The following is a 15,999-nucleotide window of genomic DNA, read 5'->3' on the forward strand; positions in this document are numbered from 1 at the left end:
TTTGCACTCTGTCAAAGCGTCTTTGGGCTTCCTGAAAAGCGCTATATAAAATAAATGCATTATTATTATTATTATTATGTGGGAAAATCCAAATGAAAGGGATATCCATTTATTACGTACGCACAGATGACGGATCATGTTGTTTCGAAATCTTCAACAATTCCACGGCAACCAGCCCACTAGTAGTTGTCGTACGTACTACCCCTTGCATTGGAAACTTCGTCGATTTAAAACACACAGACCACATCTACTGCAGTCGTAATTAGTCCTGCCCCAAAGGGGATGCAACGTGTGTGTGTGTGTGTGTGTGTGTGTGTGTGTGTGTGTGTGTGTGTGTGTGTGTGTGTGTGTGTGTGTGTGTGTGTGTGTGTGTGTGTGTGTGTGTGTAAAATAACTGGTTGGAACAATTTTGACGGTACAGCGGCGTGAACATGCCGAAGTCTGGGTCTCGTGTCAGATGTGCTTATATTGTGGTGCTGTGCACACACGACTCGATTGCCAGAGAGGTAGGCCACAACGCGTTGGTACAAACAAGAGTCTTTATTCAAAGCTCGCACTTCAGCACTGGGCGGGGCGCGGGCTCGAGCTTAGAGCCCGCACATATGTCCCGAGGCCACGCCTTGTCCCCGGGCGTGGCCGATCGGTCGAAAGGCGGGGCATGCGCTTTCGTTCCCCGCCTGGACGCTCGCGCCACCCACTGGTGGGCGGAATTATTGTCCCTTGTGCCCACCACACGCGCCCCCCCAGAATTCCCGCGCACCTGAAGGGTGAGTTTGCGGGGAAGCCGGATGACCTGGCCGAAACGCCCCCTGGCGATGCGTGCAGGGCTGGGGGGTAGCGGGACGGCGGGGCTGGGGGGTGCCGGGGGTCCGACCGCCGGGGGGCGGCCTCGACGCGGAGGCAGAGCTGCTTGCGGGGGGTGGTCCAGATCAAGGTGGGCTAGCTTGAGGCGGTCCACGGAGATGCGATCCGGGGCACCGCCGATGTCGACGGTGAAATATTTGTCCCCGGTCTCCAGCATGCGGAAGGGCCCGTCGTACGGGAGCCGTAGCGGCGCCCGGTGGGCGTCGTGCCGGACGAAGACGTACTCGGCCATGCGAAGCTCCGGGGCGACGTGGGAAGACGGGCAACCGTGGTGTGCCGTGGGCACCGGGGCGAACCTCCGGGCGGTCTCCTGAAGGGCGGAGCGCTGTTGCGCCGCGGACCAAGGAGCCATGGAGTCGGGGATAAATTAGCCCGGTACCGGCAGTGGTTGCCCGAAGACCAGCTCCGCCGAGGACGTGCGCAGGTCGTCCTTGGGCGCCGTCCTGAGGCCCAGCATTACCCAGGGGAGCCTGTCGGCCCAGCTGCCATCGCGGAGGCTGGCCCAGAGCGCGGCCTTCATCGAGCGATGAAAGCGCTCGCACAGGCCATTGGCCTGGGGGTGGTAGGCCGTGGTGCGGTGTAGTTTTACGCCGAGCCATTGTGCCACCGCGGCCCAGAGCCCCGAGGTGAACTGGGGGCTGCGGTCGGACGAGATGTCCGAGGGGGCACCGAACCGGGCAACCCAAGTGGCGATGAAGGCTTGCGCCACATCAGCCGCAGACGTCGCCGCCAATGGGACGGCCTCCAGCCACCGTGTGGTGCGGTCCACCATGGTGAGGAGGTGGGTGAACCCCCGCGAGGGGGGCAGAGGTCCCACCAAGTCGACATGCACGTGGTCGAACCGATGCTCGGGCACCGCAAACCGGGCCAACGGGGCCTGGGTGTGGCGGTGGACCTTTGCGCGCTGGCACGCGAGGCACGTCCTTGCCCAGTCGCGGACGTCCTTCCTGAGGCCATGCCAGACGACCTTTGCCGCGACGAGCTTCTGGGAGGCCTTCGTGCCCGGGTGGGACAGGCCGTGGATGGCGTCGAACACTGGGCGCTGCCAGCCAGCGGGCACGATGGGGCGAGGCCGGCCGAGGGAGACGTCGCACAGGAGGCCGCGCTCGCGGCGTCGAACGGCACCTCGGTGACGCGGAGGCCCGTGATGGCGGTCCGCAAGGCCTGGATGCCGGGGTCGGCGGTCTGGTCCTCCGCCATCCGGGCATAATCGATCCCAAGGTGGACCGCGTGCGCGACGGACCGGGAAAGGCAATCTGCCACCGGGTTGTCTTTACCCGCCACGTGACGGATGTCCGTCATATACTCGGACACGGCAGAGAGGTGACGCTGCTGCCGTGCCGACCATGGCTCGGCGACCTTGGCCATCGCGAACACAAGGGGCTTATGGTCGACGAAAGCCGTGAACGGGCGGCCCTCCAGCAGATGGCGGAAGTGTCGGACCGCCAGGTGGAGCCCGAGCAGCTCACGGTTGAATGTGCTGTCGCGGCGTTCGTGTGGGCGAAGCTGCCGGCTAAAAAACGCCAGCAGTTGCCAAGCACCACGCACCCACTGCTCGTGCACCGCGCCCACCGTGTAGTCCGACGCTTCGGTGGTGAGGGCGATCGGCACATTGGACGCCGGGTGCGCCAGCATGGTGGCGTTGGCCAGGGCCAGCTTTGCGCCCGCAAACGCCGCGGCCATCTGCTCCGACCAGACAATGTCACCTTTGCCCGGCTTGCCCCGGAGGGCCTCGTGCAGGGGCGGGAGGAGCTTGGCGACGTGGGGCACGAAGCGGTGGTAAAAATTTACCATGCCCAGGAACTCCTGGATCCCCTTGATCGTGCTGGGTCGCAGGAAATCCCTGACCGTCTCCACCTTGGCCGGTAAAGGGACGGCCCCGTGCCTGGTGATGCGGTGCCCCAAGAAGTCGATGGTGGCGACGCCGAAATGGCACTTTGCGGGGTTGATGATTAGGCCATGCTGGCCCAGGCATTCGAAAAGCGTGCGGAGGTGGAGCAGGTGCTCCTCCCGGGACGCGCTCGCGACTAGGATGTCATCCAGGTAGACAACGAGGAAAGGTAAGTCGCGCAAGACGCTGTCCATAAGCCGTTGGAACGCCTGGGCCGCATTCTTCAACCCGAAAGGCATTCGCAGGAACTCGAAGAGGCCGAAACGGGTGATGACGGCCGTCTTCGGGACATCGCCCGGTTGTCCGGGGGCCTGGTGGTAGCCCCGGATGAGGTCCACCTTAGAAAACACGGTCGTGTTTGCCAACCGGGTGGAAAAGTCCTGGATATGCGGGACCGGGTAGCGGTCAGGGATGGTGGCATCATTGAGCCGGCGGTAGTCCCTGCACGGCTGCCGTCCCCCGCCGGGCTTCAGCACAATGTGCAGAGGAGAAGCCCAAGCGCTGTTGGACCGCTGTACGATCCCCAGCCGCTCCAGCGTGGCGAACTCCGTTTTTGCCACGGCGAGCTTCATGGGTTCGAGTCGGCGTGCCCGGGCGTAGACCGGCGGCCCGACCGTGGGTATATGGTGCTCCACCCCGTGTTTAACGGCCACCGCTGAGAAGGTGGGCCGCGTGAGGGCCGGGAAACTGGATAGGAGGCGGGTAAAGTCATCCGCTGCCGGAAGCGTGCAAACTAAACTCGCCGGGACGGAACCTTCCAGCAAGCCGCTTGGCAAGCCGCTCGGTGAGCTGCTCAGTGAGCCGCTCAACGAGCCGCTCAGCGAACAAGCGAGCGAGCTGAAGGTTTCGGCCTGGACGAGACGTCTGCGCTTCACGTCGACCAACAGCCCATGCGCACATAGGAAGTCCGCGCCCAGCAGGGCCATTGGCACGCTGGCGGTCACGAACAACCATTGAAAGCGCTGCCCTCCGAACCGCAGTTAGAGGCAACGCTTCCCGAATGTGCGGATGGATGTACCATTGGCAGCAAGCAAAGCGGGGCCCCGGCCCGCGGCTTGCTTGTCGGACGTGGAGGCGGGGAGGACGCTTACCTGCGCTCCTGTGTCGCAAAGAAAACGGCGCCCGGACAAGGTGTCTGTGATGAACAGGAGGCTGCCGGAATGGTCGACGCTCATGGCCACAAGTGAGCGCTGGTCGTTTCCCGACCTGTCAAAAGAACACGGCGGGCGGCACGTTTTAGCCTTGCGGCCGAACCTGGCATGGTAGTAGCACCAGGTTTGCGGCGGCGGCCCCCGTGGCGGCCGTGTCGGCGGCGGTGGTGGTGGCGGCGGCGGTAGTGGGCGGGGCGTAGCATCGGCCACGAGGGAAGCAGGGGCGCTGGAGCCTCCGCACCGGGAGCCACTATGGCAGCACCATACACCGACCGCGTGTCGCAGGCCGCGAAATACTTGTCGGCCTCTCCAGCCAGGGCGTGGGGTTTCGTTAGTTTGGAACCGGCCAGCGCGAGGCACACCTGTGCAGGTAGCTGGCGTAGGAAAATTGCGCGGAACAAGAAATCCGGGTGCTGGTCTCCAAGCAGCGACAGCATGAAATCCATCCGGACGGATGGTCATGTGTCGCCGAGGGCGGGAAGGTCCAGGAGGCGGTCGGCCCGTTCGATCTCCGTGAGCCTGAACGTGGCGAGGAGGAGACATTTGAGCGCCTCGGACTTGTGGTCGCCCGGCGGGTGCCGAAGGATGGACACGACTCGGGCGGCAGTGCCGGGCCTGAGGGCAGCGACCACGTGGTAGTACCGGGTCTCGTCCGCCGTGATGCCTCGGAGCTGAAATTGAGCTTCGGCCTGCACAAACCAAACGTCGGTTTGCGCTTCCCAAAACTCGGGGAGTTTGATGGCGACGGCGTTGGTAGCCATGGCGCGTTCGGCGGTCAGCAACGGCTGAACCAATCGGGGTCACCAGTGTGGTGCTGTGCACACACGACTCGATTGCCAGAGAGGTAGGCCACAACGCGTTGGTACAAACAAGAGTCTTTATTCAAAGCTCGCACTTCAGCACTGGGCGGGCTCGAGCTTAGAGCCCGCATATATGTCCCGAGGCCACGCCTTTTCCCCGGGCATGGCCGATTGGTCGAAAGGCGGGGCATGCGCTTTCGTTCCCCGCCTGGACGCTCGCGCCACCCACTGGTGCGCGTAATTATTGTCCCTTGTGCCCGCCACAATATCTTCTTTATTTATTATACATCCTGCAGACATAAATGAACACTTACCAAGGGGAGATTAAGCCCCTTGTTCTCCTTGGGTCTTCGAACCACGAGACTGAGTCGCCACTTCTGGTCAGACGCGGGAAAGGGTCTCGGGACAATTTTCGCACGTACCTAAGTACCCACGTCACTGCGGGGCGGGGATCGAGTCTCGCACGAAACACGCGTAATTGAGTACACCCGAGCGGATGGCGTACCATGTGGTCCATGCTGTACCTTCCTATTGGAACCCGATCAGAGCGATATAATTCGTACCATGCTAGGTCAGTGATGGAGAGACAAAAGTGGTCGAATCAAAGGAATAACAGATTTAATTATTATTATTTACACAATGTACAGTGGTAGAAGAAGAAGAAGAGACACAGGGCAGTCTTAAGCAGTCTTAACTTATTTTTCCCAGACATTGGGCCCACTCAAACATACAGGGAGATGAAGGAAGAATGTTCATGTGCCGAACGCGCTGGCTTTGGTCCTCCAGGAACAGCTCACCCGGCGTGGCCCTCTGGCGGTCACCGCACATATCCCGACGAAGGCAGGCAGGCAGGCGGGAAAATCCTCGTGGCGCGTGTATTGGCAAAGGCAGGCAGGCAGGAAAATACGCGCGTCTGTGGCCCGGCACGGCTGTCTTTCACAGCGCGATTAATACAACTGCGCGCTTTCACTCTCGTAACTGACACAGCGCAACTCGTCTGCACTCCTCGGGGATCTGACTCCAGCTCAACTGCGAACTCAACTTAGGCGGGGATCTGCCTCCAGCTCAACTCACATCTGAGCGCTCCAAACTCATAACTCATGGGCTTGCCCTGCGCGCATCTCATAACTCAGCGCTCCAAACCGACTCTCATAACTCATGCGCTTTCACCCTCGCATCGGCTTGCCTCATAACTCGTAACTCAATGGAGCGCTTTCCCTCTCATAACTGAGGTGGGGGCTCTGGGCACAGGGTTATATCGTCCTGCCCTTAGCCCGCATCGAATGTTCCAAACCCCGCCTTTTGCCGCAGTGGTAAGTCACTTCCCTCGAGCCCTGATTGGCGGCTCGTGCTTACCGGTCACTCCCACTCCTCCTGCCCCACCTTCCTTCGGCCTTGATCGACTTGTTCAGGCCGGCCTCGTGGTATTTCGCGCCAAAACCCAAAGCATCGAGGCATCATAAGCATCGTAAAGGACCTAACTCTCCTTGTCCTCTTCAACGCAAAACTAAACACAGGAAAGGTCTACGCTTACATTTACTACGAAATAACAGCTTAAACGAGGCTACGTGTTGTAGTGAAACTAAAGCCCCTGTCACACATAGGCGGATTTGTCGGCGACTACTGGCGACTGAAAAAATCGCCACCACCCGCCGACAATCGTAATGAAACCGTAATGGACGGTCTTCTGTAGTCGTGGTTATCCTCCCCAGGTCTGCTGCAGTCGGCAAGAGCCGCAAAGGGGCCAAATATTTTTTTTAATGTTTAAAATCGGCGCGCTCAGTCGTCCTCAAAAAGAATCTGCCATGCTGTCGTGATGGAACCGCCATGCTGTCGTCGGTATCCGTAATAAGACCGTAAAGCGGCCGCAACCCAGTCGCTCATAGTCTTCCGCAATCGCCCCAGCATCGCCCCACCAGCAGAGATGCGAATGCCATACGGCCTTCCTGCGGCATCTTCCCGACTACGGGCCGACACTGTTGTGGCTGCATATCGAGTACAGAAGAACTGTCACGTCTCCCCTGCGGCTATGGGAGACTGACGACGACAGCAGTAGGACTAGTGGCGGCCGAGTTACGGCCATTGGCGACAGAGCTACGACTGTCTGGCGACTGCATTACGACATACCACGATTTTCTGGCCAGGTATAAATAGGGGTGGACATTTCAGCTCACTGCAGTATGTTCTATGGTCAAGGTCTACCAAGGGTCTCTCTACCAACATCTATCATGGATGATGAACATAGGATGAAGCTGGTCCTTCTGAATGACTTGGCAGCACTGGACCAAGATATTGCTGCGAATGACCTACTGCTGGCTCATGCTGAGCTCCATTCCATGGCAAGACAGGATGGTGTGAGGGTCTCCGTGGAGTGAGGTCCTGTGGTGCCGACAAGGATATGGCTTTATTGTTTGGACTTGGGACTTTTGGGAACTTTATTTTTGGGACTTTGGTCCTTTGGAAACTTTATTTATGGGACTTGGGACCAGTGGAAATAATTTGTTGGACTTTATTTCCATTCTCTCTCCCTGCAGAAAAGTTTGGTTATTACATTACAATGATACATCTTTATTAACTTTCTTATTGTACATCAAACATCTTTATGCTTCATGTCATACATCATTGAAATTAATAAAGTGAAATGTAAAAAAAAGAAATAAAGATTTTTTTTTTTTAATGCAAAATAGAAACACTGTGACGGTAGCTTTAGCCGTCTGATGAGTGCCTGTAGCGAGGACGAAACAGTGATTTTTGAAATTTATATTTAATACAAACAAATTTATTTGTTCATATTAAATACAAATTTGTTCATAGCACAAGTATCCAATAATGAATCACAATGTTCACAGCACAAGTATCCAATGATGAATCACAATGTTCATAGCACAAGTATCCAATAGCACAAATATCCACAAGTAATTATTACTAATGTGTCAATAATCCTGACTGCCAGAGTCATCGTCATCGTCAGCTGGTGGCAGGTTCGGTGTAGACATCGTCTCTTGATGTGTGAATCATGTGTGAAAGATTGTGTGTGATCACACAATCATCATGTGTGAATCGTCTCCAATCGCCGGCGGTCTTATTGCAGTCTTGCGGACGTCGGAGTAAACCGCCATCCGGTCCCAATGCAGTCGCCGCGATCCGCCATCAGTCGTAATCTAGCCGCCAGACTGTCGCCACGCTGCCGCCGTGCATCCGCAATGCAGTCGTCGTCGATCTTCAACAGTCGCCATCCCACTCGGGGCGAGGTCAGTGCTTCGTCGCAATGCAGTCGCAATGTGGCCGCCTGCAGTCGCCATACTGCCGCCTGACCATATTTGACCGCCCAAAATCGCCAGTAGTCGCCGAAAAATCTTGATCGCCGGCAGTCGCCAGTAGTCGCCAAAATATCCGCCTATGTGTGACAGGGGCCTTAGGGGGAACCACACCTATATGTCACATGTAAAAGTAAAAGTTAATTTTGCATGTCATTCTCTAACCGGTCGTTTCATTTGTTGGTTTCGACTCGGGGACGAGTCTGACGAGGGAGGGGTGTAGTGTTGCAGTTTTGTGTTTTTACAATAAAGTTTAATTTCCCCTCATAGTTTTACTCTGACCCGTGTACGTAGTATGCGACTCTTTTAAAACACTAGATATGTCCCTCCTATTGCGTTGAGTAGCTACATATCAGATTCACGCCCACAATTAACCGAATATCCGGAATTTTTCAAACTAAACACAAAGCTGGCGGGCAGCATTTTTATATTTACAAGCACAAAAACTTAATTTTATTTACAATTCTATGACCCAGGACCTGTCCTTTTTGGAAGAGAAGATTTGAGGGGAGAGAAAGCACAGCAAAAACAAAACACACTCAAAATCATAACACTTGCTGCTTGCTTCTTGCATCTTGCTTCTTGCTTCTTTTGTGTGCATATATCAAACCGGCTAGCCCCCGGACCGGCATACAGGCCATTTTTAATCTTCAGGGCTACCTATACTTAAACATCTTCACATCCCTAGCACACCATAATAAAAATGCACAAAAAAATGCTTTTATTTCATTTCATTTCTTTTTCTTTGCCAGGCAGGGCCACTCCCATGTGGTCTGACTGCTTGGCATTAATGCCACTCAAAACAAGTGGTCCGAATATGCAAGATGATTTTGCAGCAAGGTGCTGCACAGCGGAGGTGCAAGGCCACAAGCTTGTGGTCCATAGTGTAATAAGGTGCAGCAAATGGTTCGTGGCAGCAAAGTGCTGCACAGGTGCAGCAAAGTTACAGCAAAAGGATACGGCAGCAAAGTGCTGCGCCGTTCGGCTGCACATATGTAGCAAGGTGCAGAAAGGATGCTGCACAGGTCTGTGAGGCTGCACAGTTCCACCTCCAAAATGGTCCTGGTGTGGGGGAAGAGACAAGGCACAACAAGCAAACGGAAAGGACGCAACGGCACACAAAAACGCAAGGTAATGCGATGCGAGGGGCGTGGAAGAGCGAGCAGAGCAGGCTCATCCCTAGCCATCCGTACCCCCCCCCCCCACCGTCGGCTTACACTACCCTAGCCCCCCTTGTATTTACAATCCGTCTCTACGTCTTGTCTCCCATATCCCCCTCTATCTCAAATTCGTTTCCCAATCCCTCCCAGGAAGGAAGGAATGGAACACACACAATATCTCCTTACGTCATGATGCGTCTTACAACTCAAACGGCTTACAGAGCCTTGGTGTGGAGCTTCGTCCTCTTCGGTGACTGGCTGTGGATGGTGCGAAGGGATTTCTCACATCCTAACTACTCTAATGGCATTTACTTTTTAACCTACCCGGGGTCGTACCCTGCCAATCGGCCTCTTTAAACTATGTGGTTCTAAGAACCCGAATTCCCATTGCCCACTCTGTGGTGTCCTCCGAAATTTGGGTCTCACTCCCAACGAATTTTCACACTGTGCCCTTGCACAATTTCGGGGCTGGGTCGTGTGGCTCTACCAGCAGGTCTACCTACCAGCGCACCTCCGGCACTGAAGTCGCCACCCAAGCTTACCTGCTTCTGCGACTACATAACTGAGGAAGGCCCCTCCTGGCACTTTACCCCCTGATGCCCACCTTGGCATTGGGCAACCCGGGTCCTCTCCTGGGATCCTCGGGCCCCACTCAACAACTCACAACTACCCTAACTGGGGAAGGCCCCTCCTGGCACTTTACCCCCTGATGCCCACCTTGGCATTGGGCAACCCAGGTCCTCTCCTGGGATCCTCGGGCCCCACTCAACACTACAACTAACCGGCTCCCAGAGCCTACCTGCGGCCTCACCTGGCCAACAAACTACCAGTGGCGGAGTGCCCCAATAACCACACGCACCAATTAAGCCACACGCCCAGCCATTCCACATACTCATGCACCCAACAAAACATTTCGTTCTACCACCTGCACGACAGGTGTCAATATCCATACAATTTTGCCTATGCCCTCTACCTGGCTTTACACTACCCACCCCGGGCGTCCATGAATGGGTTCCACCTCCCCCCATTCACTCCTTCGCACCATGCATTCCACACCTTCTATTCCACACCTTCTATTCCACACCATTTATTCGCACACCAATTATTTCCACTCACCACTACTCTCGCACACCAAATATCTGGCACACCTTTTGTCTCGCACACCTTTTGTGCTCACACCCCTTTTTCCTCCATTCACTAACCCGCGCTATCCCGATGGTGATGGGTGTCCGCTCTCACAAACCCGCGCTATCCCGATTGTGATGGGTGTCCACTCTCACAAACCCGCGCTATCCCGATTGTGATGGGTGTCCGCTCTCACACCACTACTTCCACACACCAATTACTTCCACACCTTTCGTCTTGCACCCATGCAAGTCAATTCACACTACTACTTTCCATACACCTCAACACAATTCCATTTGTTCTCAACACACAATTCCTCACACACAGCATCATCTAGCTCACTGGTTTTCCCCTAACACTCGTGCTTCCCCATCGTCCCTTTAAACTACGCACTCCCTTGTCATCAACCATCTAATCTACCTACGTCCCCACTATAGTACAGTGTCACTACTTAAATCTCTGTCTCCACTGTCTGCTAATTCCCTATCATTATCCTAGCCCTCCCTCGGCTAGCTTTGGTGCCCCATGGAGGTAACCATTGCTGGCACCCCCATGTGCCTGTCACTGCCACCCCCCTAAATGAATGCTCATGGGCCCTGGATGAGGAATGGTAACACTACCATTCCCCCACGTGGGGTACACTACTCTCACGAGTCCACTACACTCAAGCCCCTCCATCTCTGGAGGTACGTCGTCACAGCCCGGCCTCGAAGGGCCGAGCGATCCATGCGGGTGGTTTGTCTCCTGTATGTTGGGTCCGTCCAGCATTTTCGATCCAGGGGAGGAAGTATTGATGGGCCGAGGTGCAGGGCCCCATCCCTGCGCGGGGCCTCACGGTCCCACGCACGATGACCCAACCGACCACGGTCGGAGCGCCGCACCCGCCAAGGTGCGTGGCTCTGAAATCTCCTACCTCCCCTTGAACCTCACCGATTGCTTTTGCCACCACGGCACGGCACCAACCATACAGTGCGGGGGCCGGCACAAATCGTGCATGCCGGTCCTTGTGAAACCGACGCGGCACCGATCCCCGCCGGTCCCTGCTGCACACAACTCACCGGAGGCTCATGTCTGCTATCCGTCCCGCTAAATGCTACCCCGGTCAGTGTCGATGCTTGAGCCACGTTCTCACCACTCACGACCCACTCCGCACTCGCACACCCAGGTGTCCCCGCGCCTCCCATACTCTCCGTTACTGCACACTCTCCTTCCACATTCTCTGGTGCGCATTCTCCCTCACACTCCGTACTCGTACCTGCACACCTAGGCGCACTCACGCCTTTCACACACTTCATTATCGCACTCTTTTCTGTTACACACTCCGTAACATCCCCGGGCATGCACTCCTGCACACACTCTGCAACACGCTCTGGTGTGCACTCCTGCACACACTCTAACACACTCTCCCGTTACACACTCCGTAACACACTCTTCTCCGGCACACTCCGGCGCACACTTTTCTCTCATACGCTTTGGCGCACACTCTCTCTCATACTACGTGCCAGTCGCCCTCGTACACCGCACAATGGACCTTCCGCGAACGCCCGGGTCTCGACTCTGTCCCAAGCGCGCCAAAACCCGTTCACGCCAAACACATTCGCGCCATTATTTCTCACCTCGGGGTCCTCCTTCCCCGGCTTCTTCGCCAGCACCTGTAAACCTTTATTGGGGTTAGCAAGCACGGCATCACGGTGCAAATACAAACTTTGTGTGCATTCCATTTCTACCTCCCGCGATTTGCTCTCTAGCTCTCCCGTCTCTTCGGCCCCAATTTCAATCATTAATTTTTCTAGCTCGACGCTCGTCGGCGCCCTTAAAATTTTCTCGTCCAATTCTGTGACCGTCGGCTCTTCTACACCCCGTGTCGCGATTTCCATATCCCCGGTCAACTTGGCTGTCCTTTGCTCAAGCTCGCTCCCCACGCGTCCCTCACACTGCTTCACCCCGTCGCGTACCACTGCTGCCTCCCCACTCAGCTTGCGCCCAATTTCCTCCCCGATTGTGTCCGTGTTGCACCTGGATTCCTCCGTTATCTTTTTCATGTCACACCTCCATTTTTCCATTTCCCTTCTTGGTTTGTCCCACATTTCCTTCATTTCCTCCCCCATTGTGTCCATTTTTGCATTCATCTGGATTAGAAATAGTTTAATGTCAAACGCGACTTGCACAGCGGCCCCGGCTGCCACCGCCACGTGCGAGGCGCCGCCATTTCCTTTGCCAGCTGCTGCACCCTCATCTGCTTCCTCCACTACCAACTGTCTCTGCAGGTCCTGAGTCATTAATTTCTCTTCTTCATCTACCCCCACCGGCATTTGATAGCCTTGGCCAGCCATGGTACGAATACAATTTGGATTTAACAACTAAATTTCGTTCGCTCGTAATTTTGAGTGCGTGAAGCGCACTCCAGGTCCAATCCCACTCCCGGACACCAAATGTTGCGGTTTGCGAAGCCCGTTCCCTTACCAAGAGGAGATTAAGCCCCTTGTTCTCCTTGGGTCTTTGAACCGCGAGACTGAGTCGCCACTTCCGGTCAGACACGGGAAAGGGTCTCGAGACAATTTTCACATGTACCTAAGTACCCACGCCGCTGCGGAGGTGGGGATCGAGTCTCGCATGAACCGCGCGTCATTGAGTACACCCGAGCGGATGGCATACCACGTGGTCCATGCTGTACCTTGCTATTGGAACCCGATCAGAGCGATATAATTCGTACCATGCTAAGTCAATGATGGAGAGACAAAAGCGGTCGAATCAATGGAATAACAGATTTAATTATTATTATTTACACAATGTACAGTGGTAGAAGAAGAAGAAGAGACACAGGGCAGTCTTAACTTATTTCCCCAGACAATGGGCCCACTCACATATACAGGGAGATGAAGGAAGAATGTTCATGCGCCGAACGCGCCGGCTTTGGTCCTCCAGGAACAGCTCAACAGGCGTGGCCCTCTGGTGGTCACCGCACGTATCCCGACGAAGGCAGGCAGGCGGGAAAATCCTCGCGGCGCGTGTATTGGCAAAGGCAGGCAGGCGGGAAAATACGTGCGTCTGTGGCCCGGCACGGCTGTCTTTCACAGCGCGATTAATACAACTGCGCGCTTTCACTCTCGTAACTGACACAGCGCAACTCGTCTGCACTCCTTGGGGATCTGACTCCAGCTCAACTGAGAACTCAACTTAGGCGGGGATCTCCCTCCAGCTCAACTCACATCTGAGCACTCCGAACTCATAACTCATGGGCTTGCCCTGCGCGCATCTCATAACTTAGCGCTCCGAACCGACTCTCATAACTCATGCGCTTTCACTCTCGCATCGGCTTGCCTCATAACTCGTAACTCAACGGAGCGCTTTCCCTCTCATAACTGAGGTGGGGGCTCTGGGCACAGGGTTATATCATCCCGCCCTTAGCCCGCATCGAATGTTCCAAACCCCACCTTTTGCTGCAGTGGTAAGACACTCCCCTCGAGCCCTGATTGGCGGCTCATGCTTACCTGTCACTCCCACTCCTCCTGCCCTGCCTTCCTTCGGCCTTGATCGACTTGTTCAGGCCGGCCTCGTGGTATTTCGCGGCAAAACCCAAAGCATCGAGGCATCATAAGCATCGTAAAGGACCTAACTCTCCTTGTCCTACTCAACGCAAAACTAAGCACAGGAAAGGTCTACGCTTACATTTACTACGAAATAACTGAGCTTAAACGAGGCTGCGTGTTGTAGTGTAACTAAACTATGAGGGGAAATTAACCTTTATTGTAAAAACACAAAACTGCAACTATATATATATATACATATATATATATATTGTTACGGTTTTGTGAATTTCGGCAACCCCCCTATAGTTAGTTACACCACAACATGTAGCCTCCAGTAGTTAGTTATTTCTTATTAAATGTAAAGCATAGGCCCTTTCCAGTATTTAGTAATGAAGACCAAATATGCGTTGAGTCAGGCAGGATGACTGTAGGCCTTGTTGAGGCCTAAATTGCCTCGTCATGGAACTAGACTAGGCCCTGCAGGCCTGAAGGAGGAATAAAACCTTCCCCGAAGGAGGAACGAGACATTCCCGGGAGCAGGAGCAGTGAGCAACCAATGGGAGCTAAAGGGAAGACATGGGGGAGTGGCCGAGGGTGGCCAATGAGGAGCTGTCACGTGACGTGACCCCCGGCGGCCAATTGAGACCCATGGAACATTCGGGAAGGGGTCAAGGGGTTATAAAAACCTGGCCCAGAACACAATCTCTCTCTCGCTGTGCTCCTGCTATCCTGATCGGTCCTTTGGTTCCTGCTCCTGGTACGCAATCGCTCTTCGTCCCTGCCGTGATCGTCTCCGGGTGTTGGCGCCTTGGGTTGGAGCGATTCCTGGGGCTTTCGTCCACCAAGCGAATTCGCACAAGCTGCACGACCAAGCCCATTCACACGAGCTGCATGACCGAGCCCATCCGGGCGAGCTGCACGAAGCGGCCACGCTTCCCTGCGCATTACCCTCTTCTCCCCTTCCCCGAACGAATGAGGGCCCTTGTCTGGGAGTCTAGGTAAGGCTGTTAAGATTCTTTGCTTTGTCTCTGTTCTGTACATACTGTAAATAAATACTGTGTTTGGTACTTCCAACCTGGCCGTCATTGTCATTTCCCATCCATTGACCTAGCATAGCCCGAATTAAAACCGCTCAATCGGGTCCAATAGTGTAACGGCATGGGTCACACGACGCACAACCGCTCGGGCGTCAGGAAGAAGTGTGACTTGTGCGGGGTTCAGTCCCCGTTCTCACGGTTGCGTGTGTCCGAAGGTATTCGGGTTGTGACCGCTAACCTTTCCACGCACAGCTGCGGGCTCGGCGGCTGGAGTTGCCCAGCAATCCATCAACCACGAGTTTAGTTGTGGCCGGCGGCCTCAGTGGACCCGGAGTTCGAGGGGGAGCAGGGCTTAAACCCCCCTTAGGACATCGACGAACCCGGGATCCGCAACAATATATATATATATATATATATATATATATATATACATACATATATATATACATATATATATATATACATATATATATATATATATATATATATATATATATATATATATATATATATATATATATATATATGCCATAAAGCATGGTTTGCCATAAAGGTTTGCGGTTTGCCATAAAGGCACGACACCGTGCCATGAAGGCATGACAACTATATATATATATATATATATATATATATATATATATATATATATATATATATATATATATATATATATATATATATATATATATATATATATATATATATATATATATATATATATATATGCATATATATATATATATGTATGAGTAAAGAGTGCGCTGTCAAGAGTGGAGGTGAGAGTAGTGAGAGTGACACGGAGCGTGAGTTGGTTATGACAGGTGAGCGAGGATGTACACCTGGAATGGAAGGATGCACACCTGGAATGGTAGAGCGTGTGTGGGAATGCACACTTGAGTTGGTCATGAGGCACGTGGTTGGGTGTGCGAGTAAGAGCACACCTGTGATTGTCACAGAGGAGGTGACCGAGGAGGGGGCGCGAAGAGGTGTGTTGGTGAGGTGTGCGTGCGACGAATGTGTGCCAAGGTGTTCGGTGGTCAGGTGTGTGACCAAGTCTGTGAGCGGAATGAGTGTACCGAGGTGTGTAAGGAAAGGTACAAGGAGCATGGGAACGGCTGGAGGTA

The sequence above is a fragment of the Myxine glutinosa genome, chromosome 13 (genome assembly GCF_964187855.1).
Source record: "Myxine glutinosa chromosome 13, kmMyxGlut1.1, whole genome shotgun sequence".
Classification (NCBI taxonomy): Eukaryota; Metazoa; Chordata; class Myxini; order Myxiniformes; family Myxinidae; genus Myxine; species Myxine glutinosa.